This window comes from Suricata suricatta, chromosome 9 (genome assembly GCF_006229205.1).
Source record: "Suricata suricatta isolate VVHF042 chromosome 9, meerkat_22Aug2017_6uvM2_HiC, whole genome shotgun sequence".
Taxonomy (NCBI): Eukaryota; Metazoa; Chordata; class Mammalia; order Carnivora; family Herpestidae; genus Suricata; species Suricata suricatta.
The window spans coordinates 14,594,897-14,611,259 of NC_043708.1; the positions used below are offsets into that span (position 1 = coordinate 14,594,897).

The 16,363-nt window shown below is 42.1% G+C and overlaps 1 long non-coding RNA gene and 1 pseudogene across 1 annotated transcript; one reads left to right on the forward strand and one right to left on the reverse strand.

The window, feature by feature from the left end:
- Nucleotides 1-687: 687 nt before the first annotated feature.
- LOC115302159 lies at nt 688-2,348 on the reverse strand (annotated as a pseudogene).
- Nucleotides 2,349-4,332: 1,984 nt separating this feature from the next.
- On the forward strand, nt 4,333-7,150 carry LOC115301286. Its single transcript, XR_003913055.1, has 3 exons — nt 4,333-4,371; nt 6,046-6,102; nt 7,030-7,150. It is a non-coding gene; the product is annotated as an uncharacterized LOC115301286 (long non-coding RNA).
- Nucleotides 7,151-16,363: the final 9,213 nt, after the last annotated feature.

Consider the following 16,363-nt stretch of genomic DNA (forward strand, 5'->3'; position numbering starts at 1 on the left):
TTACTGAATATAAAAAAACATGACTAAATAAAAACAACCCTCCCACACTCTCCCCCAAAAAGAACAAAAACGACAAAAAAAATTAAAATAGAAACAAACCCCCAAATGTCCCAGATTATTCTCCAAAGTGGATGGAGCCCCGGGAGCAGCTTCAACAACCCAGATGAGTCTGTTACAGAGTCATCGCAAGCATGCCTTGTTTTTAAACAAAAACAACACAAAAAAGGTTTTTTTTTTGAAATGACAAAAACTAGTACTGACCACCTTTCTGACAATACACGATTACTCAGGTTAATGACTACTGGGAAGGGAAGGGGACTGTCTCCCACGAGTGCCTGTGGCTAGGGGCAGGCCATTTGTCATTATTGCAAGAATGAATTTTAATTTCTAATCTTTATATTTTTTAAATTTATATCCTATGTTTTTATTTTTGAGAGAGAGGATCACAGAGCATGAGCGGGGGAGGGTCAGAGAAAGAGAGATACAGAATCCGAAGCAGGCTCCAGGCTCTGTGCCTGACACAGAGCTCGAACCCAGAGCTGTGAGATCATGACCTGAGCAGAAGTCAGCCGCTTAACCGACCAAGCCACCCAGGCGCCCCTTAACCTTCAGATTTAGCATTGCTTTTAGTTCGCTGCCGACCCCAGCTGTGCGGAAAGGGCTCCGGCGACATTCATAGAACATCTCCTAGACCCTGCAGGTCTTCTTCGGCTCTGGGGGCTCCAGGGCAGCCAGTATTGCTTCGTCAAATACCTTCTTTAGGCCTTTCTGTGGGAGCGCAGAGCACTTCACGTACTTGATCGCCTTTACGTCATGGGCCAGCTTTCTGGCAGTCTCCGGAGTGATAGGCTTCTGTCTGTCCTTGGCAAGTTTATCAATCATAGAGGGGTCATCTCGGAGATCAGTTTGGGTCCCAACAAGCAAGAAAGGAGTCTCTGGACAGCAGTGAGCTATCTCAGGCACCCACTTCTTCACATTTTCACATGAGGATAGAGAGACCACTGAAAAACAGACTAGGAATACATCTGTTTGTGGATAACTCAGCGGTTGTGATCAGTCATGATCCTCTTGCCCTGCAGTATCCAAAAGTCCAAGAGTACGTGGCTGTCTGCCAATCAACGGTGACTGTATAGTTGTCAAAAACAGTCAGTACATCCTTCGATGGAAATTTGTTTGTTGTGTAGGATGCCAGGAGACATGTTTTACCATGGGCCCCATTGCCTACACCACACTAAATTGTCTGCACTGCTGAAACAGTTTTGTATCCACTTTAAATATTTCAAGTTCAATGATGACCTCAGCTTCTCCTCTGGGGACCTGGCTTAGCACTTTTAACCTTTATACGGGGTCTTTTTTTTTTTTTGTTAAAATTTTTTTTTTACTGTTTCTTTTTGGGAGAAAGAGAGAGAAAGACAGAGAGAGCAGGAGAGGGGGAGAGTGAAAGCGGGACAGAGGATTCAAAGCAGGTTCCCCACTGACAGCAGTCAGATAGCCCAATGTGGGGCTCAAACCCAGGAAGTGGGAGATCATGACGTGACCCAAAGTTTGACACTTAACCGACTGAGCCACCCAGGCACCACATATATGTAAAAGCTACTATCAAGTCCTCACTTTGTTTGGAATTCACATTTTGGGTTAGAGTAGTAGCAGTCATCTGATTTAATCTTTATATAAATAGTCCTGTGAGGTAGGCATTATTATGCTCATTTTACAGATGAGAAAGTGAGGCACAGAAAACTTAAGTAACCCACTTCATTTCTTTTTACATTTTATTTACTGTAGGAAAAGTGGAGGGTGGAAGAAAATAGAGTAGGATTTTGGAAAGCAGGTTGGGCTGGCAGCTACTCGACTCTTGTCCAGTTCTGTAATGAATTCATGTGAGTGACGAGGGAGATGGCCCTTTTCCGCTCTGGGCTTCTGTTTTCTCATCCATCATAAGAGGGCTTGGCTCAATGATCTCTAAGTTTCCTTCCAGATCTAAAAGTCAGTGATTTTCTTACTTTTCTAATATAACAAGTTGAAATGTAACCCTCCTCCACACCAATATGCTACATTCACACAGCTGTGATTTTGCTAAAAATGGACACTTTCTAAATGTTAAAACAGTACATGGTAGAGAATAGTCAGTTCAGAGCCAGCAAAACCGACTCTGTCAGAGGATTAACACTAAAGTGAAGCCCTGGATCCCACTCAGTATCAAATCTTCCCAGAATAGAGGATGTGACTTGGCATTGTTTTCACTGGAGCTTTTTAAAAGAGTACATCCAGATATATTTAACCACCAAATAAATTTGGATCTGGGAGTATTGCAATTGTAATGTAGCTACAAATATACCTCTCCATGACATGAGTCCACAGTGTAGGGAATTCTATACAACTCCTGTGTGTGTTGACAAATTCTTTTCTTGCATTATATCAGAAATCTTGAAAGGTCTATAACATAATCTCCCTACTTCCCCACCTGGGTACTGAAACAATGAAAAGAAGACAAACTTGTTTAACAGGTGGAGATAAATATATCACCCTTGCGGTGTCCAAGCGGATATTGGAGAAAATGGCTTCTACTGGTGGGCAAGGCCACTGTCTAATGCCGATCCCTAGAATCAGGCAGCTATGAACCCAGTCCTGCTAGATTAGGATGAGCCTTTTCCCACAAGTGTATAAATTAAGCAGTCTCAGTGTTTCCTTACAAACTCACTATGGAGAGACAGCTAATTATCAGCTAAATCTTGTCTTCCCTTCCTCTTTAGTAATACATTTCCCCCTTTTCAGTGGGGGCATGGTGGGGCCTTAGAATAAAGACTTCATTCCCCAATATCCCTTGCAGCTAGGCGTGACCCTGTGACCCAGTTGAAAGGTGGGGGACGTGGTAAGAGGAAGCGTGCTCAGTTTCTAGGAAGAGTGATTATCTGGGCTTCTTTCCCCAGTTTTCCTCATCCCTTCTGCCAAGACTAAGGAACTGGAGTCTCTATTGGACCATGAAATGGAAACTGAATTTTGAGGATGGCATCCAAACTAGAAATGAGCTGGGGGTCCTGGAGAGGTCAAGGTAGCCCTGGACTACCTATCCATCCTTTATGTATGGGAGAGGGAGGACATTTACCTTATTTAAGCCACTGTTATCTTAAATTTCCTCTCAGTTAAGGCTGAGCCCAATTCGTTTTTTAAAAAAATTCTTAATGTGTATTTACTTTTTGGGGAGGAGGAGCAGAGACAGAGAGAGGGAGACACAGAATCCGAAGTGGGTTCCAGGCTCTGAGCTGACAGCACAGAGCCTGAAGTGGGGCTCAAACTCACGAACTGTGAGATCATAATGGGAGCTGAAGTTGGACCCTCAACCAACTGAGTTACCCAGGTCCCCAAGGTCAAGCCCAATTCTAATTGATATACTCTCCAATCAGGTAAGTCATTCCATTGCCTTGGCCAGTACATTAGGAATGGGGTGATTAAGGGGTGGGGAGCAGCCCAGAGCGTTACATTAATTATGTCCCTCCACATGGGTAGGGAAGAAGGGCTCCCCTCCTGACAAGTTTATTCATTCAACAAACAATTAGACACCACTCGCTATTTGCCAAGTACTCTAATAACTTTACGACTTTTTTTTTTTAAGTTTACTTATATATTTTGAGAGAAAGACAGAAAGAGAGAGCAGGGAAGAGCAGAGAGAAAGGGAGAGAGAATCCCAAGCAGGCTGTATGCTGTCAGTGCAGAGCCCGATATGGGGCTTGAACCAACGAACCGTAAGATCATGACCTGAGCTGAAATCAAAAGTCGGACTGAGCTGCCCAGGGAACCCTACAACTATTAATTCATTTAATCCTCATAGCAATCTTATAAGGTAAGTGTTAATAATATTCCCATTTCACAGATGAGGAAACAGAGTCACAGAAAGGTTAGGTAACTTGCTCCAGGTCACATTGTCTGGAAGGGAAGGAGGTTGGAAGCTAACCCAGGAAGTCTAGATCTAGAACTCATGTTTTTCACAACACTAGGCAGTTTCTTTTGAGGGACAGAAACAGATGCATTCTGTTTTTACATTCTTATGTTATCTCAGGTTAGAGATGTTTGTTTTTAGGATAGACGGGGAGGTCAGAAAAATGGAGGGGAGGTCAGAAAAATAAAGAATTATCTCAGTGGTCACCTGAGAGGTCTGTCTGATTATCCCTTCATCCCTCCTGACTATCATATTAGCATTATGGTGACTCAGTTTCTCTACATCACAAGTCCTCTATCTACTATGTGTGGCTTCTGCCTTATGCCTTCTCTGGGTGCACACATTTCTGTGTACCTTACTATCTAGTAACAATATTGCTTTCTCCATAAAAAAGATTGACGGCATCAGCCTGTTATCCTCCAGTAATGCCCAGTCAGGTAAGGTGTTTGCATCAGTCACTGTCTTTGGATGGTCCATCCCAGTACCTCCCTCCCCAGGTCACCAAGAGTACTGTCATTGTTATCTTCTCTTAGTTTTCTGCTTTATGTCCTATACGTGAAGCCAAAGAGATAAAAGGAATATTTAATGTTTACTCTTTCTTTTCCTCCATCTCAACAAAAGAAGATGGAATGAAGTTTAGTTACTTACTAGTAATTTAATCAATACCAGGGGACTATGATTTAAAATAAAAGCTAAGATTTTGACAATCATCTTTACCTTAGTTTTCTATTGCTGCATAAATAATTACCACAAAATAAGTAGTTTAAAACAACATCCATATATTATATCGCAGTTTCTGTAGGGCAGGAATCTGGGTACAACTTAGATTATAGCTGGTTCTTCTGTTCTGCGTCTTACAAGCCTTAGATCATGAACAAGCTGGGTTCTCATCTGGAAGCTTGACAAAGGAGGACCCCTCAGGTGGTTGGCCGGATCAATTTCCTGAGGCTGTGGAATTCATGGGAGCTTGCTTCTTCACCAGCTAGCAGTGGAGATGAAGATTCTCTGCTGCTTTGAACCTCTGACCTCTATGTCCTAATCAGATGATGGGTTCATCTGATTAGGTCAGGCCCACCTGAGATATCTCTTTTGATTACTTAAAGTCAACTGTTAATGGAATTTAATTGCATCTTCAAACCCCTTCACCTTTGCTATATAACATAACTTGATCACCATTGTGATAGCCCATCACCTTGACCATGTTGTGTTGATTAGAAGTAACTTATAAGTCCCACCCACACTTAAAGGGAGGTGATTATCTAGGGATGTGGGTCATTGGGAGTCATTTTAGGATTCTGCATATTGAACTACCTATACAGAATCCTTCCAATAGCAGAGGCACCTGGCTCTCTCCCTCCAAATTCTAGTTGTCTTTCCCTTGCTTTCCTTTCTCTGTATTTACTTTCTGAGACTTGCTTTATTTGTTGCTCCCTATTATATCACTAAGATTCGTATGTGTTGGTATGTGCTTTTATAATCTCTTTACTTTTAACTGCGACATAATATTCCACGAAATGAATGTTTTTTCATTTGCCCTCACATTAATGGCTATGTAGGTTGTTTTTGGATTCTTTGTTATTGCAGATGATGCTGATGAGAACGTTTTTTATAGATACATAAGACTCTATTTTGAGAATATATGTAGAAGTGGAGTTTCTGGGTCATGAGACATGACTGGTCAACTTTAGTGGATAATGTCAGTTTTCCCAGAGTCACATTTCCATCAGCAGCATGTGATAGATCTTATGGCTCTGTTCATCTCCAGTACTTGTCATAGATGGTTTTTAAAAAACTTTTGCCCATGAAAGGCATGGAAATTGGTGCCCCGTTCTGGCCTTAATCTGCCACATTTCCTTCCTCACGAATAATGTTCAGTGTCCTTCATATGGTCACTAGCCGTGCATTTATTCTTCTGTGAAATAAATACTCTTTCTGTCTTTACCCATTTTCCTATCGAATCATTTGCATTACTTCAGTATTTATCTGTAAACGTTCTTCTTTAGGTATTGAGCTTACTTTTCTTGTCAGAAACATAAAGGGGTTGGGAGACAATGGCTTCTGAGTCCCTTTATCTGTGAATTAATAATTTGTATCATGCTCACTTCTCGAAGCTGATGCAAAGAGCCCAGGGAAGAGCACGTCAAAGCACTCTGCACGTGAAAAATGAGGTAACAACTTGTTTTAGGGTAGTAGAGGCCTGATCACTGGTAAATATGGAAACATTCAAATTTGGTTTTTAAAAATGTTTATTCATTTTGAGAGAGAGATAGTGTGTGTGTGTGTGTGTGTGTGTGTGTGTGTGTGTGTGTGTATGTGTGTATGAGTGTGGGGGAGGGGTAGAGAGAGAGAGGGAGAGCAAGAATCCCAAGCAGGCTGCACACTCAGAGAGAAGCCTGACACGGGACTTGATCTCACCACCATGAGATGATGACCTGAGCCAAAATCAAAAGTTGGTGCTCAACTGACTAACTCACTTAGGTGCCCTGGGAAACATTCAAATTTGAACCGAGGGGCAGTATAGTGTGTTGAAGAAGCGCACAGACTTTTGCGCCAGATTGGGTCCAAACCTGGACTCTGGTCACTAGAGTGACCAAAGGTGACTTTTGTAACTTCTATGTCTCAGTTTTCTTGGGTATCAGGTGTGGATCATAGTAGTGTTTACCTGTCAGGGATGTTTAAGGATAAAATGAATTAAATATAGCTAACACTGAGGACAGCATCCAGCACATGATAACCACTATGTTAATATATCCTGAGAGCATTATTTGACATGGATTTCCAGGCCCTGCTGGGTGCTGGGGAAGTGCTCTGCCTAGCAAACTGGGGAGAATCACTTTCATCCCTCTCCCCCCCATATGTGTATACTCTTTCACTCTTGACTCATTTCTAACAGGTCAATGTGGATTTTTTTTTCTTTCTTGAGTAGTGAATTAGTGGCTGATGGAGAAATATTAACTCAGACCACTGAAATATACATACCAAAATCATACAAATAACTTATATAATAATAATATATCATATAACTCTGTCTCTGAGCTCTCTTCCAGTTATAATTGCCTGTGATTCCATAAGGAATGTTGAATTACTTTTTCCAGGCTGCCCGAAGCTGGACGACAAGGCATGTTAGGACTTAAATTGCTCAGCTTTGTTGGGTCTGAAATCATATTATGAAGCAACAGTCACTGTGTATGTAAAGTGGACTGCCAATTTAGTTGAATAAAGAGAAGTAATATTGTCCTGTATCAGCTATCTTTCTTTCCCCATTAATAAAATTCATTTGTTCCCATTCGTTCACCTCTCTTTTGTTCTGCCAGGCCTTTTTAAATCCATAGATGCTTTTATCTGCTGCAGACAGACTGAAGGAGTCTGATTCTTCTAGCGAATATATTTTTAACATCAATTAAAGCTTATGTCGCCTGCTTTTCTGAGCAACTGGCATCCTGCATCACTCAGAACCACCTGCATTCCGCCTTCAGGGAACTGTACTGCTTTGCTACTGGGCGAGCTATCAAATAGAGGCATAAACACTGCAGGTTGTAAGCTGGAGAAGGTAGCTAATTATGCTAAACAGGAATATTAATAATGCAAGATGTGCAAACAAAAGCACTCTTAACCAATTTCAAGGCACGATTCCTCTTCTCCTTTTCTTCGCTCCCCACCCTATACTCATCTGAAGGACATGATAACAACAGAAAGTGAGTTTCCTCTGGCAGACCCTGGATCCTGAAAAGCAAGAGATGAAATTGACAGTGAAATTACCCATTGTGAAAAGAGAAGCGCCATTTGTATTTGTATTTCCGCTGGAGCTGGACTTCTATGGAGGATTTGAAAACAATAGAAGTGTGTTAACTGGTAGAGTTTCTCGTAGAGACTCAGAACAAAGGTCAGGGATATTGTCAGGTCTTGTCAGAGATAGTGTAGGCAACTCCTCTCCTGCCCAGAGCAAAGGAAAGCTTGATACGTGGGCAGGTAAGATTGGGATGCACTGGGAGGAACAAATTCTTCTTTCCTGCTCTCCCAAGTAAAGCCATCTGAATACATGTTGTTCTCAGGAGAACTGTCAGTGAATACAAACTAGATCTCTTAGACCAAGCCCCCAAAAGAGTCTTAATATGTCATTGGAAGGCATTCTGATTATCTATTGCTGGGTGGTCAACTGCCCCGAAACTTACTGGCTTACCATGATTCATTATTATCTGTCACAGTTCTGTAAGTTGACGGGGCTCAGCTTGGTAGTTTTTGCTTGGCATCTCTCATGCAGTTGTTGCTAAATAGATGCTGGGCCTGGAGTCATTGGGAGGTTCAAATGCACTGCATGCTCGGATGTCTTCCTCACTTTTGGGTTTGGTGCCTTCCTCTCCGGTTAACAGCCTAACTTTCCCACATGGCAGCACAGGGCTCCGAGGAAAAGGAGCGGCCTGGCCTAGCACCACTTTGGCCACGTTCTATTAGTAAAAGCAGTTAGAGGCCATTCAGTAGGATGGAGTGGCACATGGATACAAAGAAGGAAGGAATTGATAGGGCCATTTTTTGGAGACAAGGTGCCACAGCAGGTGCTTACACCTCGGGAAGTCTCCCGGGAAGCCTACCCTTTGAGAAGCACAGAAACCTTCAGCTGTGGGCCTGGCAGAGAGCCCTTCCCTGCTTAACTACTATTCATTCATCCCTCAGCTCATTAAACTAGATTCTCTTGCACGTTTCTTTCACTTCATTTTATCACAGTTTGTAATTGCTTCTTTCCATGATTATTGATTTAATGTATGTCTGCAACACTGGACTGAAGATCCTATGAGAGTTGGCATTCATGCTTGCATTGACTTGTGGGGCTTTGCACTGCGCTGGCTGTCCGTGAGAGCTCAGGAAACAGCCGTAGTGGATGAATGAATGGATACATGGTGAACATATCTGGTCTTCCCACTTGGCTCCAGTGATTCATATAGAGTTTCCATAAAAAGGAGTCAGAATGCCCTTTCATTAATTTATGATGTTTCAAAACCAATATTTACTCAGTACCAAGTGGGTGCTAGTCACCACACTGGACCACAGAGTAGAACCCAGGACAATAAGGCAGACATGAACTCTGTCTTCAGAGCCTACAGTCTATGTGGGAGAGCAGACAAACATACTACTGCAATCCAAGAGAAAGGTGTCAGAATGGAGTAGGGCAGTATTCATTGTGTGTGCTGTGTTTTCTCTCTCTCTCTCTCTCTCTCTAACCTCCCCCTCCACTTCCACAGAATTTCATATATAATTTCAGGGCCCATTGATCACTCCCAGTTTAGATACTGCAACATAAAACACACTGTATTTATACTTGCAGCAATATTATTTTGGGTTTATTTAGAATGACTAGGGAATGCTCTTTGATGAGAAAACTAGAAGTAAATTTGCTACATTTTAGATGTTCATAATGGAAAACTAGAGTTCATGTCAGAAGAACTGGACTCATCAAGGGGTTGAAAAGTTTGTAGCATGTTCCCAATGTCAGAGCTAGAAGTTAGGGTTTTTCACTTTTGGACTTGCTTGCATTTCAGATCATGCAAGCCAAATTTACCCTTGAATCTGCTCTGTTCATAGTCCTCAAGTATTTGCCTAAATATGAATAAAATACAGAGAAGTTGCAACATTGCCCATTGCAAAAATACTGAATTTTATTGTGTCTGATGGGCTGCCCATCGCTCTCTGAGAACAAGAGGGACCTTCTAACATACTGGGGTAGAGAGTATGGATTTTGTTATCAATGTTAAGTGATTAGAGGGTTTTGAGTGGAAGAGAGGTATGGTCGTTTTTACATTTTAAGGAGATATTCTTGCTTCTGAGTGGAGTTTGTTCAGATTACAGCAGTTTAAGAATAAAGCGAGAAGACCGGTCAAGAAGGGGGTAACAATGGAGACTGCAAGCAAGTGCCTGGAATAAGAAGGATTTAAAATCCTGTCCTATTTGTATTTCCAAAAGCCAAATGGGGCTTAGATTTTTGGGAATATGAGAGGGGCCTTCAAATACAAGACGGGCTGTTATGTCAAAGATGGATTAAAATTATTCTGAGTCCCCAAAAGGCAGACCCATGCATAGAAACCATGGGGCATGAGATTCATGCTCAGAATAAACAAGCGTTTTCTCTCAGAGCTGCACAAAGATAGAAGGGCCTCCTGGGAAGTCTGTGAGTTCTCATCCCTGGCCTTGGATGAGCAGGGGCTTGGAGAATTCAAGGGAGGAGACGAAGAGCAACTAGGAAGCTATGTTGAACCAGATGATGCACAGGCTCACGCTAAGATTCACTGATTTTGGAGACTCATAAATGTAGCAGGATTGAGAACTGGCAGTATTCTCATTTTGGTATCACACCACCAAGATAGAAAAAATTCATAGTTACGTTCTCTATGTTGGGGCTTTTTAGAGAATTCCCACTTTTTCTTAAATCTTTTTAGAGAGATGATGTAAGGGAAAAGTCCAGGCTCTGGGTTTGGGAAACCAAGCTCGAAATTCTCTGCCCACGCTTGCTAATTGCATGAGTGTAGGCAAATAATTTAATGTCTCTTCATTTATCTATTGAATGGGGATAACCTTACTTATTTTCTATGGTTGTTATAAGAGATCATCTGTACAAAGCTTCCAGCCCCTAGTAGGATTTTAACACGTGGAACCAGAAAAACAAACAAACAAACAAAACAAACAAACAAACAAACAAAAAAAGCAAAATATTTTCTTGTGTTAGCAAATGGAGGGTAGCCATTATGAGTAGGAAGTGGGTGGTTTGAGTCACGGTGATGGGAGATAGGCAAAAGGATTGAATCAGTGGAGTCCTAATTCCAGGATAGTATTCGTTTTTTCCCTTCAATTTGATGCATCTTTAAAGATAACCATTTACATGAGTTCTTAAAACGTTCTGAGAAATTAGTTTAGAGGCAATGATGGATGGCGCTCAGAGCCCTCTCCAAACTGGTGATGGGAAGCTAGAGGGAGTAAATGAGACTCTTCTGGGAGTGCTAGTCTTCCCGTGAATAGCAGGTGGGGGGAGACATTGGTCCTCAAATAAGTATGATTCATGGTTTAACAGAAAAACCGTCAAGTTCCCCATGAAAATTGAATAGCAAGTCAGTTCATTATATACAGTTCCTATATGTACTGTAGTTTATTGATATTATAATCTGTTCCCAATGAATGCAATTAACAAACCCATTTAAGAAGGAGTGCAATAGGGATTTTGTTTGCTTTCATTTACCCTTTTGATGCCTGAATGATGTTTTGCAAATGAAACCTGTCCCTCTGCTTCCACTGCCTTTGGGTTCTGTTCACTTTCACACTTCCGGTACTTGTTACTGTCCTCAGCACACTGAGGGTTCTTGCTAATATCTGCTGACTGCTTGGAACTGCCCTCATTATGTGTCTCTGGGGCGCTTTTGCCTACTCAACACAGGGATGCTCAGAAACTGGTTACAAAGTTACCTTGATGTGTAGATCCACTGTACCCACTATGTGTGCTCCCTGAGCCCAGCAGTTCTGGTTCTCAGCCACTACCACCTTGACACACAGCTGCCATATTGACAATGAATGACCCATTCACACCAAAGTAACAGTATGTATAATCTGCTTGTGCATGTGACTTTCTGCTTTCTCCGAGTTTCTCATAAAGCCCCAAACCTGAGGAGAGCAGATTACTTCCCCCATGCTTTTAAGAGAGTGACAGGGAGCTGGTATACTTGCTCTTACAGGCTTTCTAAGACAATCTTATTGATCCTGTTACTATCACCATCCATCCCTACCTATTCCAATCATCTTCTGTAAAGTGAAGCTGCTCATTTGAAGGTAGCTCACCCAATAGTTTGCTGACGTGGGGAATTTGGGCCTCATGGGGAATGGTGTGGTATTTCCACATCTCTAGATCCAAGTAACACAGAGGTCATAGAGGCCAAGTCAAGAAAACTGTCACGGGGTTGTGTGTGTGTGTGTGTGGGGGGGGGGGTGGTGTGGTGCGATGTACTACAAGAAAAGGAGGCTGACAGTTTCCTGGCTGGATGCTAGCTGAGCTTTGACACAAGGCAGCCATTCAAGCTCTGCCACAGGGCTTGACCCTTTGAGGCTGGAGTTTAGCAGGCTTACTGAACATAGAGAATAATACAGCTTAGATACAACCTGGAGAATTCTGGAGGTAGGAGGCAGATGATACAGCCTGCATTGGCTGCAAAAAGATAAAGGAGTAGGGAGCATCTGGCTTATGTTTCTTTGCCACAGAAGATGGTCAAGCTTGAACCATTGGTTTAGTCCATCTGCACTGCTATTACAGAATATCATAGACTGGGAGGCTTCACAGAAATTTATTTCTCACAGTTCTGGAGGCTGGGAAGTCCAAGATCAGGGTACCCCCATGCTTGGGTTCTGGTGAGATCTCTCTCTGCTTTACAAATGGCCATCTTCTTGTTGGGTCCTCGCAAGGCAGATACCAGAGACAGGAAGCAAGCTCTCTACTGTCTCTTCTTATAAGGGTACTAATCCTATCATGGGTGGTTTGGGTTTCAACATATGTATTTTGGTAGAACATAAACCTGGTCAGGGAAGGATGAATAGTGGAGGCAGGAAGAAGGAGAGGGGCACAGCTTGGTATTGGGTATGAGGCTCATGTTTTGTTTTGTTGGACAGGACTTTATAGTATCTGAAAATTAGTCTTTACACCTGAAAGGAGATTATTCACGAGACCAAAGAGATAAGAAGGTCACAGTTTCTGCCTGGGTTGTCATCAGAATGTGCAGAAAGGACCCATCAGAACATGCTGGAAGCAGTGGAAAGAAGAAGACAAAGCTGTTATTAATTGTAACCTCGCTGAATTCAATCATTAAACTGTTTCTGTGTGCAGTGTCGACATTACTGAAGAATCAATAGGCAAGATGGAAGAGAGGACAACATCGCACACAGCAGATTGCCCCAAGCATTAGACGTGATTTTTCTCTCTGTGCAGTGGGTGGTCCTCATCCCCCTCATGGTGCTTATTTTCTTTTCTCTAGCACAAACTTGTGTACCCCTCCACGAAAGCCCCTTCTTGATCCCTGGTGTGAAAGGTGTGACATCAAGGTTGGCATGCATGGGGAGGCAGTGAACATTGTTGCGCACTTACCGCAGACTTCCTTTTGCCAACAATAAAACTGTAGCTAGCTTTACAGGTTGATCTCAATCGAATAGAATACACTTTCATTTAGGTTAAATTAAGCAGGTGTTGTGCTCGGAAAGGAGACCAAAGACAATTTCTTAAGGTTATTCTGGATACTCAGTGAAATGACATTCAGTAGGGTATCTCAGTTGTTAGACATGAAAAGTTCACAGTGACGTTTGGTATGTGCTTTTTATACCCCTTTTCCAAACTTCAGGTGAATTTCCTATTTTAGGATATTTTCTCTCCTTAATTTAAAATTGCTGAGCTCTAACATTGTTATCCAGATGGCTTTATAAAATGATTTTGAGTTCTCATTTGCTTTTAGTAGATGAGCTCATTTGGATAAGGAAATTAAAAAAAAACCAACAGTATCAACTAACACAAGAGACAGTGATGGGTCATTCTATGAAAATCACAATGGGATGCTACCTGACTGGATGCGGTTAGATCCATCCTTCAAGATGGCCTCTTCATGGTATGGTTGTGGTAGAAGTTAAGGAGCAATAGCATTTAGTATTTCTAAATTGTGACGGCCTTCTGATACATTCTACTCCAGTCTGTCCAGGTGTGTAATCTTTGAAGTCAGGGACATGTAATCCATCAATAATCCTCTGAATTATATCTCCAAAATATATTTTCAACCAATTCTCTTCTTCCCACCTCCATTGCCACCACTTTAGTCTGGGCACCTAAGTGGTCTCTTTGCTTCTATTTTCCTCACTTTTCTTTTTCTGGTGCCTTGCTTCTCTGTGCCCAGTTCTTTATTATAAAATAGCAGCATCTGAGGAGAAGCTTTGAATCCTCCTCCTCTTAAGCCAGAAGACTTTGGCACCTAGAGCAGTTTCTAAGGTGACGAAATCATAAAATTGCATGTAAATTCATTAAAAATACTTCTCATAAGTGTTCTTGTAAGGGTGACATAAAATCAATATAAAGACTTTAACACAGACCCTGAAACATAGTAGGTTCATTATATACAGATAAAATGTGGTGGAAACATACCAGAGGCTCTTGGGCATCTATCTGAAGCAACACAGTTAAGTGTACATACATCAGCAAAGATGAACCATAGATTATATATGTTGATTAACAAGAGAGCTACTAGTGGGATCTACTGTTTATATTTGGTTGGAGAATTTTGAGTGCTTATGGTAGACCCAGAGGCCCGAGTTCTTATTCCTTATGATATTTGACTATGAAAAGGATTTTGGGGTTGCAATCAAAGTCATAGTAGAAGCTGATACTTTATATATACTCAGTTATGTCCAGCAACTTGCCAAAGATCTCAGAGACAGTACAGAAGAAGATGGGCTTGTCTAGGATTGTAGAATTGGCAGTGATATGAAGATGGGACGTGAGGCAAAGAGGAAGCTGGGGTTAGCTGGAGCCTTCCGCGAGTAACATGTTGCCCTGGACCCCTGTGGAGAGTCATGGCTGCCATGGCAACACTGCAGTTCTTTCTCTGCAGCACCTGGAGGCCGCATCCAGTGGTAGACAGGCGTGGGCTAAGTCCAGAAACTCAGCTTTTATGTAGCTTTCCATAAAGAAAGATCTCTTCCATAAAATGGAAAAATGCTACCTATTCAGATGATAGTATGAAAATGCCATGAAATGATATATGTGTTCTAGTTCTTCCCGATCATAGTGGTGTAAAACAGCTCACAATCCATGAGTTGGGAGTTTGAGCAGGGCTCTGTTAGATGATTATTTCGGTCCTTCTAGCATTGCCTGTGGTCACACTGGTATTCAGCTGGTGGTTAGTTTTCTCTGGAGGGTTAAGAGGGCTTTGTTCACATGCCTGGGGGCTTGGTGGGGATGGCTGGAAGATTACATTCAGATCGGCTGCTCACCCTCTCTGTGTCATCTTGAACTCTTTCACATGAGTCTTCCATCAGGGTATTCTGGTTTCTTATATGCAGACTCAGAACTTAAAGAATGAGCATCTATAGAAATAGGAAATGGAAGCTACTAGTCTCTTGAGACCTGGGCTGGGAAACTGGCACATCACTTCCTCCACATTGTATTAGATAATCACAGAGCCAACTCAGATTCTATGGAAGAGGCCATAGAATCCACCTGTTGGTGGAAGGTGTCAAAGAATTTGTAGCCATCTTAATACTCTACATTATGTAGTGTGGGTTGCATGCTTATTAGGAGTGTAAGCTCTGAAGACAGAGTGTTTGGTTCACTATTTACTACCTGCATAGCGCTCATATTACTCATAAGAATCCTACAGCTCAGCTTTCTTCTCTGAAAAATGCTATAAAAATAGACTATTGCTTCTAATGCTCAAAGAATCTCTTTGTTTCCTATCTTTGAATTATATTATAAAGGCCTTGAAAGGCATCAGACTCCAGAAAAGGGAGAACAGAGAAGAAAATAAACTCTCCATAGAAGGTTTCTCCCACTCTCTAGGAAACCTAAGTGAAATGGTGTAAAGCAGTCACCATGTATTTATATAGAAACACTTCTGGGCATTCCCAGCCCCCCAAAATCACCTCTTTTAGGCTTTTCTGATACCTTAGGACACATCTTGCAAACAGATGCACACAACAAATGAAGGTAGAGTACAGATGCTCCCAGACACAGGCCATAGCTCTGTGGGTGCTTGATGCTGAGGTGCTGGGTGTGGTTCTCGGGAAGGAGCATGGCGGCTCCCCCTACTCCTCTCTGCTGGGGAGGCGCTGCCCCTATAAACAGGTGGCAGCAAACAAATGCCGAATGTTATTTTTGCTTTAGGCCTTTTTTTTTTCCTGTATAAGTGAAAGTCCTCTCCAGATTTCTTCCTGTGAGCACACACAGGTGTTACTATAAGTCTTTCTTAAAAGCAAGGTGGTGTAAGGTGAACTTTTGGAAAGCAGGTGTACCTGTACTTAAGTGCACTGAGAGTGTTAATTGTGTTCTTCATACCAGGCTAATGAACATATACCTGTTTCCTCACAAGTTACCGCCAAAACTCTAAGAAGCCCTGCTTGTCTCCATGTTGTGAAATGAAGAATGTTTGAGACACTGAGACAGAAACGCTAGTTTAATGTCACCCCGCTAGCAGGTGCTTTAGCAGACATTGCTCCAAACAGAAGTGTTTTCCTGACTTCAGGTTCTGTTTGTGCAACAGCTACAACCTCTCCCCAAGAATCGTTTTCCTTCCCACTCGTCCTGAAGGGTTTCAAGGGCTCTCACCTCTGCACGCCAGCAGCCAATGATCAGAGCTGGTAAGGGAAGGTATTGCAATAAAATGGAAAGCATGTTTCCTCTAATAATCCAATATATTCTAACTTTTAAAA